Source organism: Macadamia integrifolia, chromosome 14 (genome assembly GCF_013358625.1).
Source record: "Macadamia integrifolia cultivar HAES 741 chromosome 14, SCU_Mint_v3, whole genome shotgun sequence".
NCBI classification, from domain to species: Eukaryota; Viridiplantae; Streptophyta; class Magnoliopsida; order Proteales; family Proteaceae; genus Macadamia; species Macadamia integrifolia.
Genome location: NC_056570.1, coordinates 19186732 through 19207271, shown reverse-complemented (window position 1 = coordinate 19207271; position 20540 = coordinate 19186732). Strand labels below are relative to the sequence as shown.

The 20540-nt window shown below is 39.5% G+C and overlaps 1 non-coding gene across 1 annotated transcript; it reads right to left on the bottom strand.

The window, feature by feature from the left end:
* Positions 1-17604: 17604 nt before the first annotated feature.
* Positions 17605-17711, bottom strand: LOC122062200. Its single transcript, XR_006134829.1, has one exon. It is a non-coding gene; the product is annotated as a small nucleolar RNA R71 (small nucleolar RNA).
* Positions 17712-20540: the final 2829 nt, after the last annotated feature.

The following is a 20540-nucleotide window of genomic DNA, read 5'->3' as shown; positions in this document are numbered from 1 at the left end:
CAGTCATTCTTTTAGGTTGATTTTCACTGAGCAGATTCCTAATGACCATAACTTAGTCATATAGACTCTAATTGGACTGATTCGAAGTCCTCTGGTTCTGTAACTTGAAAACCTACAAATCTCATGAAGAGATTGTATCCCGATACTATCTCCATAAATACCCAAAATTCCCTTGAACACAAAAGTATTTTTTTCATATTAAATGAAGGGGCTTCTTAATTCCGATGTGTTCCTTATGGCTACGGATCTTAGTCCTTGATAGAGTGATATGACCTAGGGACATTCTAAGCATGATGAATGCATATATGATGCATGAGTGTATGTGTACAATTACAAGTAAATAGGACTACAACTTAAGACATCTTGAGTATATTCTTCGTTCTTCTTAGCTCTAAGTCTTTTGATGACTTCATTTCTTTGTCTTGCCTTGAAGACTTAATCTTTTGATTGAATGTGCATGATTTGTGGAGCTTGATATTTGCTTCTTTAGTTGACCTTTCTATCCTTGACTTTCAACATGCTAATCAATGCTTATAGAGCATTTGCTTGTTATCATCAAAACCACTTTAGGTAGATTAGGAGTGTGGGCATGTTCCTGAACAAGGGAGCCATACAGCCCTAGAATGCATCATCGATCACCTGACAAACCCCGATAACCCCGTTCTGGTGCCACGGTCCTAGAATCACCCATCTATCACCCAGGCTCAGTCTCCCTCCGGCGGAACTCATATCGTCCTGTGGAAGTGGTCACACCCCATCCCTTAGGATACCAGAGATATGACTAGGATGCTTAGCGTTATCGTACAAGACCTACTAGGATCTCAAAACAGTACCTTACACTTAGAACCCAACAAGAGTCATTAAAATCAGATGCAACAGAAAGACATTATGTATATAAAAAATTCTTGTGTTGGCAAATTAAATGTGATATTGTAATAATTTAGCAAGTTTCCTTATTTAGTTACAATACATACTGTATCAAAAAGAATAACATTCAAAAAATGTCTAAGTATGAGACCCTGTGTTCACCATCATTGTGCATAGTACTATGCACAGTCGTCATAGGCACAATCCATGTCGTGCTCCATAGGTTCTGGAGACCACTAGTCTCCAGCACTCTTGGGAATTGAGGAGGAAGCATCACTGGTAGATGGTCACTCACAGGTATGATCAATCGGTGACAAAAAGAGAGGCTACTCTATGTTGGATCATCCACTGGCAGATGTCATCGGGAGATATCACCCACATGTATGGTCAACGGGTGACCAAAATAGAGGCTTGTTTCTCTGTCGGATCATCCACTAATAGATGTCACCGGAAGATGGGGATCTACTGATGGGATCTACCGTTGGCAGTTCAACAAGCGTTCTTCACCTCTGATATGAACCACCTCTAAATTCTATTGTCATTTTGACTCTGTAGGGTTTGTAGAGGGTTAATCATATTTTATTAGAGACTACTTGATTATTTTTCCACCATATGTAGTGGGAGTTACATCGATTCTTCGATTGAAACCCTACAACCTAGGCTTGAGCTTAAGTTGTTTCCGTAGCTTGAAAGATATCATTTGTTGGTTGGGGAGTGTGCAAGGAGGTGTAGTGCACACAACCAAAGATAGCTAGGCGCTTGGGGTTGAGGTGTCAACCACCAATCTGAAAAAATTCCCAAACATATAAGTCCCCAAACCCAAAATAAGGGGGAGAGAGGCAGGGTTGATTTCCCTTACCTTGATGAAGGGTTGGCAACAAGGGGGGAAGTGTCCAATGATTCTCCTCTCTTCTTCTCTTCTTTTTCACTCTCCTTCCACGATTTTAGGGGTTCATCTATTAACTTCCTAAAGTTTATTTTCTATTTATAGGTTATCCCACTAGGGCTTGTTTTCCTGTCTTGCGAGGTTTTGCTAGAAAGACTTAATGCACATGCCAGATTATGGGGGCCCACCACCTTGACCCACAATGTGTATGAAATAATAGGTGGAACCAATGTTGTATAGGGACAAGGGTAGAAGGTTTAATTCCCAAACAATGGGTCCCATAATTAAATAATATAATTTGGGACAAACATTTCCACTTGATGATGCCATCGGGAGATCATTGATCAACCTGTGGGATTTACCTGTGATCATTTTTCCGCTGCTGAAACTGGATTTTCTCTAGCTCTTTTTCCCATTCCAAGGTTGGTTACATAGGGGCATGTGCATTGCTTTATGATAAATTCCTACAATGTATACAAGGTCAGGAGCAAGGGTTTGGTTACATACCACCAAACCTCCATTGACTTGTCCTGATATCCCTTCCAGTCCTTACAATACTTGCATAGGCACGGAGGGTCATCTATCCTTCCAAACAGTAGACTGTTGTAGTACATATGTCACTAGTAATGACACTCTTTGATGCATCACCTATTATAAAAATTTCAAATTAGACCGGATCTGAGCAGTGGTGTAACAAAAGTGGTATTAAAAAATTCTCATCAAACCTACCATTGTGGGTTATCCAACACATAACCCCCTATTTTTCAGGGGTCATAGCATTGGGTTAAATATCCTAACCTTATATTATATACATGTCCTTGCATAATCACTGATACACATACAATTCAGTATTGTGAATATGATACCATAATCTTCCATCAGCCACACTGCAACCCATGTCCAAAACCTATGTCTAATGCACATACAAGCTAATTGAATGTAATAGTATGGCGATCGTGGTACTAGAATCGTTCCTCAGCCACACCCTATCTCATTCCGAACTTATCATGCAAGCCAAGAAATACAATTTAAGCATAAGAAATTCAAAGCATGTACAATTCAAAGCATGAACAATTTATGTATAATATTTAAAGCATATGAACATGTGCATTACTACACACGGACTCAAATCCAGTTTAATTTAAACTTTTAATAATAGGTGGCACCCTAGATAGTGTCATCACCAGTGACCTATGGATAACAATAGTCTACTGGTGGATTGTCTGATGAAAATCATCCTCTATCCATTTCACTGGTTGATATCCACTAGTTGGATAGACATCAAATGATGGAGTCTGAGAGATATTTCAACCTCTACGTACCTCACAAGTAGGAACCACCGGTAGGACAAATATTTATAGGTGACACATACTGGTGGACCTTATTGAACTTTCAATTGAGAAGTTTTGAGGGATTTTGAGGTACCTTTTAGGGAGCCTTTTTAGACAAATTTTGACATCTTTTTTTACCCATATGACTAGGACAGAGATGATTACCTTCAGTGAGGCCTAGCGGGGTACTATTTCAAGCATTCTTTCTTGGGAACTTTCTTACTCGATCAACTGATGAGGTGAGTGGTGGTCTACTTTATTTTTGAGTGTTTTAAATTTTAGAATATACACATGTTATTGCAATCATGTCTCTATAAATATAACATATATGACATCAGTTATATGATTGTTATATATATAAACTATTGTTATTAGATGTTGTGAATGAGTAGGATCCTAGCTTGCTCTCTCTGCTGATGGCCCTACCGAAGGTAGAGTTTGCAAGTTGGTCTAGCAGTTTCAGATCTGTTCTTGTGTTTTTTTGTATTCTCTTTTTTAATAAAATGATCCTTTAGCAAAAAAAAAAAGTGAATGAGTAGGATCCGATGTGGCTGAGGAGAATTATGGTATCATGATTCGTGACTACCACATTATTGATTGCATTATGCATCGTGTGCCCATTAAAGCTAGGATTGGATATGTGTAAGAGGTGTGGTTGATGGTAATTCCAATACCATGTATTCCATACTAACTGTATGTATGCTAGAGCTAGGCTTGGACATAGAATGCAGCGTGGCCGATAGTGATTCCAGTATCGTATTGACATACTGATTGTATCATTATGAAAGACATGTAGACTATTGTGGTTAGGTATAAATACCCTATATTGCGACCCCTTGCCAATAGGGAGTGAGGTGCTAGATGCCACTTCCGTAGAATGATATGATTATTGTTGGAGGCAGAAACTAGCCCAGCGTGGTCGATGATAATTCGATGCTATGACTCCCTGGATGGGGACTTCAAGGGTTTGCTGGGTGACTAATGGAATAATTTGGGACCGAAGACTCCTAACCACAACTAGGGTTCATATCGTTGGGTGACCAATGTGCTATTTTTGGAATCAGAATAACCAATTAAATTAGATTAACAATAGGAATTTATTTATATGCCCAATAACTTAAGTATTTATAGAATAGGGAAATTGAATTTGCAGCGTGGGAATCTACCCAACTAAGAGAACTGACTTGTCTAACCCTGACTACCAAGGTGAGTGGGTGCCCTAACCTTTTCTTTTGGAGCGTTTCTTATATTTTTTCATTTTCCTTTTGCCTGTCTTGTATGTTCATGCATCTATTGGTTGTGAATGTGCATTATTTTCCTATTTTTGAATATCTTAATGATTGATGGTAAACTGATGGACTTGAGATGTGTATGGTAAATTAGGTAATATTGGGACACGTGCAGGTGCCCATGAGATTGTGTGTGATTATGGTTCTATGGATGGAATTCACAGTGTAATTATGATATTGATGGTCTGGGGCACAGTGTGGCCAAGGTGCGTTTCTGGTACCGTGGCCCCAGAGGTCAGTAGCATAGTTATGATTATGACTTTGATAGTCTAGGGCACGGTGTGGTCGAGGTGCATTTTTGGTACCGTGGGCCTAGAGGTCAGAGGATGTGTGTTGTGTGGCGGGTGCTAATGATTGTAACGTCGATGGTCTGAGGCACAGTATGGAAACCGTGGGCTTAGAGGTCAGTATTACAGTGATGGTCATTGTTGTATGATTGGAGGCATATCGATTGCATGGTTAGGATTCACAGACCCTGGTGCTATGCCACTTACCAGTAGGGGGTGCGGGTGACAGATGGATATTTTGGGACCGTGACTGTTCGACAGCTCGGGTGACCGATGGGTTTTTCAGGATCGAGGCTGTAGGACTAGGGTTACCCATCAGGGTTTGTGGGTGACCAGTGGGTTTTTCGGGACCTACAGGCTCCTAACTCGCAATCTAGTTTGTGTCGCTGGGTGACCGATGGATTTTTCGGGACCAGGGATACAAGCTATGTTGCTGTAGCACTGATACCTTAGACTTAGTAATTGTTGCTAGGAAATGTATAATAAAACTGGATCATGAGCATCATATGATTTTTTTAGCATGCATTGCATTATTTGTTCTAGTTTGCTTGAGTATGCTTGGCATTCTTTATTTCCTTGTACTTGCATTATTTGTTCTAGTTTGCTTGAGTATGCTTGGTATTCTTTATTTGCTTGTACTTGCATTATTTGTTTGTTTATGCTTGCATTATCTATTTGCGGGTGCTTGGCTGCCCCCACCCCTCACTGAGGATACCCGTGCTCACCCCTCACATTTACCTTTATAGATGCCAAGGCTACATCCTTTGTGGCATACTATTTTTAGATGATGGAAACTGGTACTGAGGCTGGACTGGACTTTAGCAGCGGTTGTGAAGCTTATGTCAGCGAGATGTCGAGATTTGTTGGGCTTCACTAATATTCAGTTCTTCCTTCTTGATATATACATATTTATGGATGTGTAGTAAGTAGTATTGTAACCTGTGGTTGTTTTTAGACATGCAATTTGTATAATGTAATTTATCACTTTAGTACATCACCAGTGATATTTATGAGATTTTATTAGCATACTCTGATTTTAGTTGTGGTTTTGTTTGCATTTGTGAAATTAATATACTGCATCTGTGATCCTGGAGGATTAGGCTTACTGGATATGGGTGTCCAATGCCACATACCTTAGCCAATTTTGGCAGGGTGTGACACTTATACCCACTTATCGAGACTTAGTAATTAGAGTGGATTATTATAAATAAAATGGATCATGTGGCTGGGCATCAGAGGTATCATGTAGTGATTATTATTATGAGCATGAATTTGTACATAATGTTTAGATGTGTGTGCTTGCCTGCTCACCCCTCACTAGGCTTGTGAAGCTCATCCTTCGTCGGTTTCTTTTTTAGATGGTGGAACCGGAGCTAAAGCGAATAGGTGCTCAGCAATGGTTGTGAGCCTGTGTCTGTGAGACACTATCGAGAGGACTGTGATTCCCTTTTATTATGTGATTATTACTTACATGGTTTGTAAGATGTAGTTATTTATGTAACTGTGGGTTAAATTCATTTTAAGCCTGTAATAATAATTTTTTCATTTTAGACTTGATCACCATGGGTAGTATTAAATATGAATTTTATATATGTACTTTGATTTTGGTAGATGATCTTATGCTATCATGAGTTCGTATACTGCATCTGTGATCTTGGTGGAGGTAGGCTGACTAGATTGAGAATCTAGTGTTGCATACCTTGGCCAATATTTGAGGCAGGGTGTGACTGAGTGGTATCACAACATGATACTCACTACGAACCTCTCGATACACAAGATCATAGGTCTGATCGTGATCAATTAGGATTTAATTTAAAATTGCAAGATAAGTACATAAATCATAGTTGGCAAACTAGGAGACTAACACAGGTGCATAAGCCAAAAACACATCATACTCTTATAAAGATCATAAACTGATTTCATATAATTGTACATGATATTCCCCAAGAAACATAAGATATGAGAAGAGAGAGAAAAGGATATAAAAAAAAAAGATTTCACTAAATATGAACATAAACAACTGGAATATCTAAACTGAGCTAAATCAGTCAAAAAGTACAAGTGAACTATTGGACAATGTTGAGCTGTTCTACTGGGGTTGCTGGCTAGTGGAGGCAGGTGGTTGTTGAGGCTGAGGCTAGTACTGCAGAGGCTTATACTCAGGTGGGACACCCAAGTACTTAGACATATCTGCACATAATTCTCCACAGTGGTGACACGAGAATCCAAAGAGATCACACTAGAGTGCACGTACGAGAAGCCTCTCTCAATATAATTCATGATCTCCCTCATGTTTGGCACACCTGTAGAAGAAGAAGGTGTGAACGAGCCAACAGTGAAGTAAGTAGGAGGTGCTAGAAAAGTAACCAGATCAAATCTCACAAGTGGTGGAGGTGGTGGAATCCTACCTCGAGATTGAGAAGCATCCTGGGAAGTCTCCAAAGGAAACTGAATAGCCTGTGGGACCTCTTCCAAGGGTACAAATCCATGTACATCCTCTGTGTCCTTGTGTGGAAGGTGCTCCTCAAAATCATCCCCCACATCAACCTCAACATTCACTCCTATGTCCTAATGATCTCCAACTATAGGCGCCTATGGTGGGTTACTTGTGAGCACATCCTCATCACTGCCGGCCTGAGGATCCAGATGTATCTTCTCTAAGATGGATCTATCAAAATATGTGGAAACTACCCCGCTCTTTTGCTCATTCTCCAACCTGACTCCAAAGTGACAAAAAATCTTGGTCAAGATCCTTCTATAAAATAGATGACCCTCACTTGGATGATTAGCTCGATACAATATGTGTCTCATAATAATATACGGTAAACTAGTTTGCTCCCTAACATATAAACAAAAGGTTGTGTAATCCTGTAGCAGTGACACCTCACTGAAGTGACCACGGATGGGAAGCATGTTGTATTGTACCACCCTGCATAGTAACCAAGGTGTTGGTTGCCAGTTGGAAAATAGTGCTTGGTTGGCATTTCCACCTGTTACAACAACCTTATGCATGATATGCCGCTCTTCCTTAGTCAGGCAGGAACTATAAGAAATTGTTCTTGGGAGCACAATAAGTCTTGTAGCCGGCATTGGAAACCCCAATAGCTTAACCAACCTCCTCTGTGATTAAAGAAATATCTACCCCATGCACCCAGCTGGTGATGTGATACTCTCCCTCTGGAAAGCATCTACTAATGAGGTTGTAGTAGAAGGCCCTTACTAGGTGGGGAAAGCTACCTCATCAGGCCCAAGCATAGCTTTCCAACCTAGTGCTTCTGTCACACCCCACTTCCTGTTCTAGGACAACAGTGGTGTGAGTAAGACACTTACCCATCTCACAACTCTACTAGGATCTCTGATTATAGTACCTTAACCATCACAATCACACAACATCGAATATAATAAATAATTACAGCAGAATCAGAGTGTAATATAGCAGAATCATAAAATTAATTGGGATAATATCTAATGTTAGTATTATAGAACAAAAGTTATTCCCTTCACATCTGTTCATGACGTACATATAATAACTTTAAAAGAATCCTTGGTCCTAGAACTCGCACGTCGGTCATCGAGGGACAGAAACCCTATTCGTGATTAGGAGCCTGTCGGTCCCGAAATGTGACCATCAATCACCCAGAAAACCCCTGATAAGCCCCTTTTAGAAGTCATGAAATTGGAATTACCATTGGCCATGCCGGACTAGTTTTCACCTCCCGTAACAATCACATCATACCGCGGAAGTGGCATTCCGGAAAGGTTCATTAGACATACAACAGTTGGGTTATACAACACCTTACCCCTATTGGCAAGGGGACATAGTATAAGGAATGTAATCCTAACCATAATATACTATATGCCTGGCATAACGATACCAAAATCAACCATTGGCCACATCGTATCCATGTCCAAGCCTATCTAGCATGCAAGCAGTTAAGTATGGGATACGCGATACCGAATTTACCATCGGCCATAAAGCACACGTCCAAGTATAGTCATGGAGTACATGATATTGGAATTACCATCGGCCACAAAGTGCATCCACAACTATAGCTAATTTTAATGCACGTCCAATGCATGATGCAATAATCCACATGATGATCACAGTACCGGAACCACCTCGGCCACGCCGGATCCCATCACACATTTCAAAACATATATCAAAATATAATTTCTCATATATATATATATAATACAATTCAAATACATCAAAGCATGTTATACAATTCACATAATCATTTCAACAATTAAAATATCAACATCGGATTGCTATAACATGTATGCATTCTATTGTATTAAACACTCCAAAAATTAAAGTCAACCACCATTTACCTTGGTTGTCAGTCAAACGGGTGACATTCCAAATTGTGTAAACCCATAATCAAACCACGTTGGGCCTCACCATTCTGTGCTTATCTCTGTCCTAGGTGCAAGGGTAAACAGGTGTCAATAAGTGTCAAAAACACCAGAGGGGGACCCACATGGTCTTCCCAAGAGGGTACAAGTATAATCAATTTTGACAGTACTAGACATGTCACTAGAAACAAGACATGAGTCATCGGAAACATGTACGTTGTTTTCAGTGGCCTTGGCAGAGGCTCACTAAGAGCTCTGGATTCACAGGGAATATGTCACTGGAAAGGGTGTTTCCAATGGTAAACCCAGAAATGTTCCACCATTTTAGGGGTTTTTCAGTTTGGGCCCAAGCGACGGGGTTTGTTTTGGGGAGGTTCTAGGTGGTCTTCCCACCTCTCTTTTAAGTCGAAGAAATCAACTTTTCACCAAGCTCTTTGGAAGACACGGCAATCGAACGGTTTAAACCCTAACTCTCTATTTGGTAAAAAATGTTGCTAGAGCTCAACTGGCTTGGTTTGAGCTTGGAAAACACATGGGGGATTGCAATACACACTCTCCTGACCTTCGGGAAGTGTCAAGGTCGAGGATCACCCCTCCAACCGGATGATTCCCTACCTTTCTCAAAGGAAAAAACTCAAAAATGAAAGAAAGAGGTATTTAGGGAAGGTATCACCAACCTCTGGCAACAACCGATAACCAAGTTCGAAGCCAGGAGCTCACCCACCTTCTTCTCCTTCTTCCTTTCTCCTCTCTTTATTCCCTCCCCCACGTTTTGGACAAGTGAGAAGTGATTGTTGGGCACTTGTCTATGACTTAAGTGGGTTAAGTCATTGTTGGGGACACGCGAGTCCACCTCTTTAGACTCGTAGGGTGTATAAGTAATGGGGAAGGGTGGAAGGCAGTGCAGGAGGTTAGTCAAAGCTGGCCACTATTAGGGATATGCCCACCTCCTATAGCTGGTTCTGATGATAAAAAATATATGAAGATATTTCACAATTTTCCTTCAAGTATTGTTTTATAGAGACTTCATATCAAAGATCGAATTTGATGAATGAAAGGAAGAAATAAAGATTGAAGTCATCAAATGAGGAGCATCAACAAGTTAGTATCAATGCTTGAAGAAGGTATTAGAAGAATTCAATCTTCAAGGTGTCAAGATTTTAAACTCAAAGACATGGAATTGCAAACAAGAAGAAAAGAAAATGAAGACTTCAAGTATCAAGTGAAGATGAAGACCTTTAGAGTAGGATGGTCATCTCAATATATATTGTAACCTCCATGTATATATGTGCACACACATCATGCATTTGCATTGCATTATACTAGAATGACCTTAGGACATACTTTGACCAAGTATAGAAGTCCCTAAGTGGTATGGAACATATTAGGCAGAATAAGTTCTAGTGAAATTTGGTGAAAACCATATTGACCTGATTCAAGGGAATTTTGGGTAATCTTAGTGTTGGTTTTAGGAGATTACCCTTCATAAAAGTTGTAGAAAATCAAGTCATGGTTCCAATGCAATTAGAACTGGGTCAATCCGATGTCGGACCAAAAAGTTATGGATAAAAACTGACTTCTAGTTAGTATGATAGTAATCTGTCAAAATCTAGACAGAGGTACGGGCGGTTGATCGACACTATCCGAGCCTGGGGGCGATCGATCGGTTGAAAACTTTGGTTGACCGATGCCTGCCTGGATGAGCTCCAATGGCTATATTTTTGCTTTAATGGCTCTTGGCGGTCAACCGGCTACCAATGGCGGTAGACTGGTGGACCCAGGATATGACCGTTTGAGAATGATTTGCTGCCTAAAATGACCACACAACCTCACCTGTAAATACCTCTAATGCTATTCATTAATTAACAATAAATCTCAACTTTGGAGGAGCATTATTTGAGCATTAGAAGTGAGAATTGGTTTATACCATCTCTTGAGTTCAAGTTCTTTATTTTCCATTCAAGAAGAACTCAAGGCCATCTACAAGTCTTCATCTACATTTGAGCATTTGCATTGCTAGCATTAAGAAGACTTCAAAGGTGCATTTTTTTAATTATCATTGCATTTCATTCATGCACTACACAAGAGTTAATTGTCTTTTATTTTACTTCTCCATTTTCTATTTTACATTAAGTTTAGACTGTACTTAGGCTTGTGTAAGGACCCTCTCATCTTTAACAGATTGTAAGGATCCTCTTATCCTTAAAAGAGTATAAGGTGCCTCTCTACCTTAAAGGAGATTGTAAGGTGCCTCTCTACCTTAAAGGAGACTGTAAGGTCCCTCTCAACCTTAAAGGAAATTGTAAAATGTCTCTCTATCTTAAAAGTGATTGTAAGGTGCCTCTCTACCTGAAAAGGGGATTGTACAGATACTCTTATCCTTAAGAGGTAGTGTAAAATGTTTTCCTCCCTACCTACTGTACTGAAAGGGAAGAGGTAGTGGAATACTTTATAAGAGGTTCTTGTAGCGAGTAGACTAGATCAGATTGAATCAAACCACTATAAATCTTGGTCTTGTGTGGTTGCGATTCTTTTTATTCTGCATTTTATATTTCACAATCACACTTGGGATTCACAATTTCAAAAAGATTTAAATTTTACTAGCATAACCTATTCACCCCCCTCTAGGTTATTTTTCAGTCATGATGCAGGTAGCGGGACCCATGGGCATCGAAGTCAATTTAGCACCATAAGGGCCACCAGATTGAGGTCACCGGTTTCTGGTGGCCAAAGCAGTGTTTTGCCTTGACAACTTGCTATCCACCTATGGCCATTCCATAGGAGGTTACCCTAGTATGTATAAATGGACTTCCCACAATTTCTAATATGTGCCAGGTCTTGAGTGAGGAGGTGCTAGTTCATTTACCACTTGGGGTCAGAAGGTTTGAATCCCCTCCAGTTTGACAGGAATGAAATGCATGGGTAAGTAGGGTCATTCCTCCCCCTTTTGCAATGGACTTCCACAAGCCAAAACCTATTGGTGCTCTCTACCTCTAGCCTGAGACCTATCACAAAAGTTTAAATTTTACTAAGTTAGGGCACAGGTGTAACATTCCCCCACCTTACAAGAATTTCATCCTCGAAATTGAACATACCTGGTAAGTCAGATATCCTGGGGTACTGTTTCTTCATCTCATCTTCTCATTCCCAAGATGCTTTCTATTCTAGGTGGTTCATCCACTTCACCTTGACGAACGAAATAGTATGTTTGTGAAGGATGTGGTCCTTCCAGTCAACAATCTTCTCAAGACACTCTATATAGGCAAAATCTTCATCCAGTTCATGTGGTATGTAAGTCAGTACATGAGATGGGTTAGGGATGTACTTCCTCAACATTGATATATGGAGGACATTATGTGCAACCCCCAACTTTAGTGGTAGAGCTGTCCTGTAGGCTACCAGTCCTATCCTCTCCAATACATCATATGGTCCCATAAACCTAGGACTCAACTTTCCTTTCTTGCTGAACAGCATCACTCCTTTCACTGGGGAGATCTTTAAGAATATTTTATCTCCCACATCAAATCTAGATGCTTCTTTTTTACATACGTATAACTCTTTTTCCTAGACTGAGTTGCTTTAATTCTCTCTCTGATCACACCCACCTTCTCACTGGAGGCCTATATCAAGTCCGGACCTAAGATATGCCGCTTACTAATTTCATCCCAATAGAGAGGAGTCTGGCATTTCCTACCATACTGTGCTTTGAGTGGAGACATACCGATGGTGGCTTGATAGTTGTTGTTTTAGGAGAACTCGATAAGTGAGATATGCTTATCCCAACTATAACTCATATCAAGAGCATAAGTCTGGAGCATGTCCACTAAGGTCTAAATAGTCCTCTTTGATTGCCCATCGGTCTGTGGGTGAAATGTCTTGCTAAAATTCAGCTGTATACCCATAGCCTTTTACACAAATGTCTAGAACTTAGAAGTAAATTTGGGATCTTGATCATAGATGATGCTAACTGGTACACCATGCAGACAGATGATATTATCAATGTACAACTTGGATAACTTTTCCATAGAGAAGGTGACTTTAATTGGAAGTGAGTTGCTTTAGTCAATCGGTCAACAACTACCCAAAATAGCATCAATGCCCTTATTAGTGCGAGGTAATCCTGTGACAAAGTCCATGGTGATGTTCTTCCATTTCCACTCCAGAATAGGTAGTGATTGGAGTAAACCATGGGGTCTCTGTCTCTCTACCTTGACTTGTTGGCAAGTGAGGCACTTAGACGGATGAGTGGCTACATCATTCTTCATTCCCTTCCACCAGTAGGAACCTTTTAGATCCTTGTACATCTTGGTGTTGTCAGGGTGAATGGGGTACGGAGAGCTGTGTGCTTCCCTCAAAATAGTATCTCTTAGGTCACCATCACTGGGCACGCATAATCTTCCCTTGAACTTGAGGATTACCTCTTCAGTCAAGGAGAAATCCTGGTCCTTCTATATCCCTTGTTGTCTGCTATCAATTTCTGCAATTCTACATTAGTAGCCTGAGCTACAATGATCTTGTTCACTAGGTTAGGTTGCACCACCAATGTCGATAGTGATAAGGTGACACCTTCAAATTGTAGCTCTATATCTAATTTCCTGGCCTCTTCGATCAGATGCTCATTGGTGGTTAGTGAAGTAAGAGTTAGGGCCTGAGATTTCCTACTAAGTGCATCGGCTATTCGATTAGTCTTTCTGGGATGGTAGTGGATAATACAATCATAATCTTTTATCAGTTCTAACCAATGCCTTTGACTCATATTGAGTTCCTTCTAGGTGAAGAAGTACTTAAGGCTTTTGGGGTTACTGTATATCTCACTCTTTTCACCATACAAGTAGTTCTGTAAAATTTTCAAGGTAAAAATTACAGCTGCCAACTCCAAATCATGGGTAGGTTAGTTCTTTTCATAATCCTTCAATTGATGAGATGCATAAGTAATGACTTTTCTATGTTACATTAACACACAACCCAATCCTAGTTGGAAAGCATCATTATACACAACCATGCCACCTATACTGGTTGGAATAGTCAAAACTGGAGTTGATACCAACCTTTGTCTTAGCCCCCTGAAACTTTTCTCACAAGCATTAGACCACTCAAATTTCACACCTTTTCATGTAAGTTGGTTCATTGATGCCAAAATATGGTAAAAGTTCTCAATAACCTCCTGATGTATCTGGCCAATCCCAGAAACTATGAATGTCTACCACATTCTTGGGAGTGTCACACTCTAAAACTGCCTTCACCTTCCCTGGTGTAGACACCCAATTTTGTCACCAACCCAGGTAGTGATGACATAGAAGGAGCAATTGAGCTTTTTCTTCACATTGGAAGGAAATCTAGGCCTTCGATGACGATCCAAGTAGTGGCATTGACTCGAGAATCAACCCTAAACCCTAATTCAGTCTTGAACCTAGATGTGGCGTGAATCAGCTTAAAACCCTAATACAGCCTGAAACCTTAATCCGGCCCCGGGTCAATTTCAGACTCAATCTTGTAGCACTCGATACTAGCATGTTATGTGTTGATGAATTGGTTCTAAGTACTCTCCAATGGTGTGGGAATGGAATAAATAAAGATTACCAAAAAAACCCCCAGTTGGCAAAAGGGAAAAAGTCCCCTCTTTGCTATTCTCAATTTTTTTGAGTGAATTAGGAGCTCGAAATCTACACCATTGGATAGTGCTTGGAAAGACGATATATTGCACGTGAATATTAGACAACTGGATCTCCTAGAATCGCTCCTAGAAGTCAGAATGAGGATCGATCGGTCAAACCGGATCAAGATTCCCCTCGGGCCTGCCAAAAAACTCATCGGTCCTCCATTTTTTAAGACAAAAATAAAAAATAATAATAATAAATTAAAATAAATTATTTTAGGAAATAACCCTCATGGACCTATAGGATCTACCCATAGGCTCGTTGATGAGCACATATATGTGTGAAATCTAGGGTGATAAAATATGCATTTTACATGTTTAGAATGGAGCTACCTTGGGTTTTACTCTCTTTTTGTAGGTTTTATATTTTAAGGCCTTAAGGACTATCAGGTGCTATATCTCCAATTTTACACATAAAGAGGTCCTATTTCTTTTCAAGATTACGAAGAGGATGAAATTCTAAGCAAGAAGGACTTGTTCAATTAAAAGTTCACATCCGTTTGGTCACTCGTACAAGTGATTATCCTTTTCAGGTCAGAAAAAGAATAATGGATCAGAACTCAACCTCGATGCAGAACCAACCTATTTGCAGTTGTCCAAAGTGTACAAGGAATATTCCAAATACCAACAAGGATCGATAGACCACCCCCTTGAGTAATTGAAGATTCATTTTTGGTAACAACAACTACCTATCATAGTTGGTGAGTTGTGGTGTATAAAATCCCTTGCTCACCAGGAGGTCTTAAGTTCGAACCTCTTGGTTGCTGGTTTTTGGATTATTTTCTCAAGCAAGGAAAAGAAGACGGCCAAGGGGATTTCAAATTGTCCAAGGGTTGTGAGAAAGTTTGAAGAGAGAGAGAGAGAGAGAGAGAGAGAGAGAGAGAGAGAGAAGGAAATAAGAGAGAAAAAAAGGAAGTAAATAGAAAAAAATATAGGAAAATCGTGGGCAACACTCTCTCTCCTCCACCTCACAATTATGGGCCACCCAAACCCTAATCGTTGGTCTCTCTCCCTATTTCTTTATAAATAAAAAAACATTCCAGGGGAGTGGACAGCTGGTTATTATTTTTTGTGCTCTCTTTTTCTCTCTTTCTAGGCGCAATTCTATTTTTAGGGTTTTATCTCTTTCTCTAGTTCTCTTCTCTAGGTTTAGTCTCTTTTTAGTTCTTCTTACTTTTTGGTTAAACACTTTTGTAATGGAGTTTCAATTAATGAATGCAATTTTTCTTTCATGTTTATGGTTTATGGTATTGTAATTTTAATTCTTTAGTTCAAGGTTTAGATCTAAGTGACAAGATCCAAGCTTTGAAGCATCTCTGTTCAAGTTCAAGTTTCTCTTTCAGATTTGTTTTCTCTAGTTCTAGCAATTTCATATTTGATTTAGTTCAGATTTGATTTTTAGGGCTGGTAGTATCTCAAATCGATCAAGTTTTCAGTTCAACTAAGTAGGCTCCTTTATAGGTCTTCTCAACCCCCTCTCATTCCCTCTTCTTGCTACCCTTTCATTCTTAAATTAGATTTTAAAATTTTCAGTTTTACATTATTGCTCTCCCTTTCCCCCAAGGTTCACGGCTAGATTATGAGTTGGCTTTACCCCTCTTTGGCTATGGAACCATCCTTTTATTTTGATTATTTATATTACATCCTTTCCCCTAAAGCCAAGTAGAAAACGCATTGTAAGAGTACTCTCTAGTCAAGTAGGGAAGCTCATATTATTTATGGTGCATCACTCGGGCTAAGTAGAGATACTAACATGTGTGCCTCTCTCTAGCTTTTTTTATTTTATTTTATTTATTTATTTTTCAGCACTTTTACTTTCAATTATTTTCTTTTTAATTGTGTGGTTTGAGTATTTAAATTCCTAGGTGATGAATGGTTAGGTCGTTCAATTTTTATTGCAATTTCAATTCTACTTTTCCTCGATGTGTTGGTTAGGACGCTTTTAGATGCATGTATTTTAGGGCAATAGTAAGAAGTAGATCACCAATATCAATCGTTACACTTTCGCATTACTAAAAGAAGATTAAAATAAAGTGACTGCTCTCCTTGTGTTAGACCCGTTAGCTACACTGATCCGTACGCTTATGGTTATTTTTAAAATTCAAACAAGTTTTTGATGCCGTTGCCGGGGATACAGTTTCATGTTATTTTTCAATTTCTTTTTATAAATCAAAGTGCTTTGTTTGCTTTATTTTGTTTTTCCTTTTCTTTTATTGAATTCCTGAGAAGAACAACTTACAATAATAGTTATATCGGTGGAGGTTGCCAAGCCTCACAGTTTGATAAAGACCGATTTTGCCCTCTAGCAGTACCTCAAGAGTTGAGCAACCCCGGATCCCTATCGGTAAGCTCCCAAAAAAAAATCAAAAAAATCAAAATTAAAAAAAAAGATTTTCTTTCCATTCTTTTGTGCTTGTCTTACTCTAGTTGTGGGTAGTTTTCTGTTGCATGAGTGTTATGTGGGTACGTAATACTAGGAATAAGTTAGAAAGAAGAAATCCGACAAGTAGTGACCCTATACCTATACTCTCATCAACCTTTCAATATGGGAGACCAATAGCAAAACCCTCTACCTAAATATTTGAAAGATAGGTTCTACCCTGCTAGAGCAGCCCAACCTTCCTGCATAGTTCTACCACAAGCCCAGGGCAATAATTTTGAGCTTAAATCTCAGTACATCATTATGTTTCCCCACTTCCATGGGCTGACCTCTGAGGATGCATATCTAGTTCTAAGGGAATTTGAAGAGGTATATGTTCTAATTAAGATCCAATAACTTTCTGATGATGCTGTTAAGCTTAGGTTCATCACTTTTGTATTAAAAGACCAAGCCAAGAAGTGGTTGTATGGGTTACCCACAAATTCCATAACCTCATGGGAACAGTTCACAGTTGTCTTCCTTAAGAAGTTTTTCCCAACTCACAAGACCAATAAGCTTAGAAGTGATATCCTTCAGCTTAGGCAAAAGCCTAATGAATCATTTTCCAAACTTATGGAGAGATTCAATGATCTACTTCAAGAATGCCCTCACCATGGCATAGACTTATGACATTTATGTCAAATAATTTATGAGAGTATTGATTACCCAACTAAACAAATGATAGAGTCTATGTGCCCTGGTAGATTCACATCCTTTACAGATGAAGGAAAGGTAAGGGAATTATTACTTAACCTAGCTGACAAAACCTGTGAGTGAGAATCAACCCGAGAGAGTGAAAGGACCATGGGAGGAAAATGATATTTTGTGGATGGATTAGTAGCCAAGGAAGCCCACTTAGACAGCTTAATCAAAAGAATTGAGGTTATTATTCCTAGAGAGCCATCAAAAGTCAATTTGGTTAAGATGTGTGCTTGGTGCCAGTCCCCTGGCCATGTCATAGAAGAATGCCCCATCACCTCTGGTGGCACGTCGAATAAAAGTGTGAATGCCTTATATCAGAATAATCCATATAGTAATACTTACAATCCAGGGTGGAGAAATCACCCAAATTTCTCCTGGAACCAGGGCAACCAAGCAGGGCCTTCCAATTTCCTTACTCAAGGTCAATCTGGACCTCAAAGACCTCCCTATGCACAACAATGTTTTGCCCCAAATACTTTTCCTAAGGCAAATGTAGGACCTCAGGCTAGTTTCCCTAGGCCCCCTCTCTTATCATCTTATTAGCAACCCCCTAGGTTTACCAACACTGAAGAGGCAAGTAGCGTAAGTGATTTGGAAAAGAATATGACCCTCCTTATGACAAGCCATCAAAATCCTATGAGTGAACTCATCCAAGTTGTCACAATTTTACGTGAGAGGGAGAAGGGAACATTGCCCAGTCAACTAGAGCCTAACCCTAGCCATCATCAGCATGTTAGTTCACAAGCACCAACTAATGCACCACTGAATGTAGTACAATGTAAGACACAACAAGGGCCCTCCAACAAATGTAATGTTATTTATGCCTTTAGGAGTGCTAGAGAGTACCAACAGAGTGTTTCTAAATCTTCCCCATCCATTACTCTTATTAACTCTCTTTCAGTTGAGGACACAAGTGTGCCTCTTGTTCCAGGTTCGTTTGATGAACCTAAAGATTCTTCTGAAACTAAAGATGATTTGGTTGAGGAAACCAAACATGATTCTTCTGAAAAAGAGCAAATCCCTAACAGTCCTTATGTTCCCCCTGTCCCCTTTCCTAATTGCTTGGTAAACAAAAAGAAGACTGCTTCCATGGATAAAATTTTAGAAGTCTTCCATGGCTTCTTTTGGATTCCATATCTCAGATCCCCGCCTGTATAAAGGTCCTGAAAGATTTGTGTACTCACAAACATATCACTAGTGTGCCCAAAAAGGGGTTCTTGGTAGGTAACATTAGTTCCATAATTACTCAGCCTATAACCGCCAAGTATAAGGATTCAGGGAGCCCTACCATAGCTTGTGTCATTGGCAACACCTACATTGAGCATGCCTTATTTGACCTTGGTGCAAGTGTGAATCTTTTACCTTACCATGTGTATAAACAACTAGGATTGGGAGAATTGAAAGCCATTGGAGCTACTCTTCAGTTGGCAGATAGGTCTGTTAAGATTCCTAAAGGGATGATTAAGGATGTTTTACTTAAGGTGGGGGAATTCATTTTCCTTATTGATTTCATTGTGTTAGATACTAACCTCTTCTCAACAAAGGATAAGATCCCCATAATTCTCGGAAGACCATTCCTGGCTACTAGTAATGCATTTATCAATTGCTGGAATGGTTTCCTAATTTATCTTTTGACAACCAAACTATTGAGTTTAACATGTTTAGGATAGGCAAGCAACCACATATGGAAGAAGAGATCAATATGCTTCAGGATTTTCTAGATTTTTCTAATGATTTAACTACCAACTTTGATATTAATTTTGATTCAGAATTTCAAGAGTGTATGGATGAGTTGGAAGATGATAGTGAAACTTTCTTTTCTGAAGTCTTGAGTCTTCACACATCTGTGGAGCCCTTAGGACCCCTTTCCAATTCCATTTCCAAACCTTCTATAGTTGAACCCCCTAAGCTAGATCTTAAGCAGTTGCCATCTAATTTGAGGTATGCTTTCCTAGGGCCTGACCAGACTCTTCTAGTAATAATTTGTTCAGATTTGACTTCTAACCGGGAAGAGGAATTACTTAAAGTGTTAAAAGACAATAAGAAAGCCCTAGGTTGGACCATGCCTAATATCAAGGGTATAAGTCCTTCTATTGTGCAACATCATGTACATCTTATGAAGGATTCCAATCCATCTACAGAACCCCAAAGAAGAGCCAATCCAATGATGATGGAAGCCATTAAGAAAGATATCCTAGTGCTTGGATTACAGAATACTTTATCCTATTTCTGATAGCTAATGGGTAAGCTCAGTTCATGTAGTGCCCAAGAAATCTGGTGTTACTGTAGTTCCCAATGCCAACAACGAACTAATTTCAATCCGTGTCCAAATTGGGTGGAGAGTGTGCATAGACTATATAAAACTTAATGTGGCAACCTAGAAGGACCACTTCCCTTTGCCATTCATTGACCATATGTTAGAGAGGTTAGCTGGACATGAATACTATTATTTTCTTGATGGATATTCCGACATAACCAAATCCCAATTACTTTAGAGGACCAACATAAGACCACTTTTACATGCCCATATGGAACATTTGCTTATAGGCGTATGCCCTTTGGGCTTTGCAATGCCCCTGCTACATTCCAACGATGCATGATGAGCATCTTTTTTGATATAGTCAAAAAATTCTTAGAAGTATTTATGGATGACTTTTCAATTCATGAGAATTCTTATTCTGAGTGTCTTCACCATCTTTCCCTAGTTTTGAAAAGGTGTACATCTAATAATTTGATTTTAAATAGAA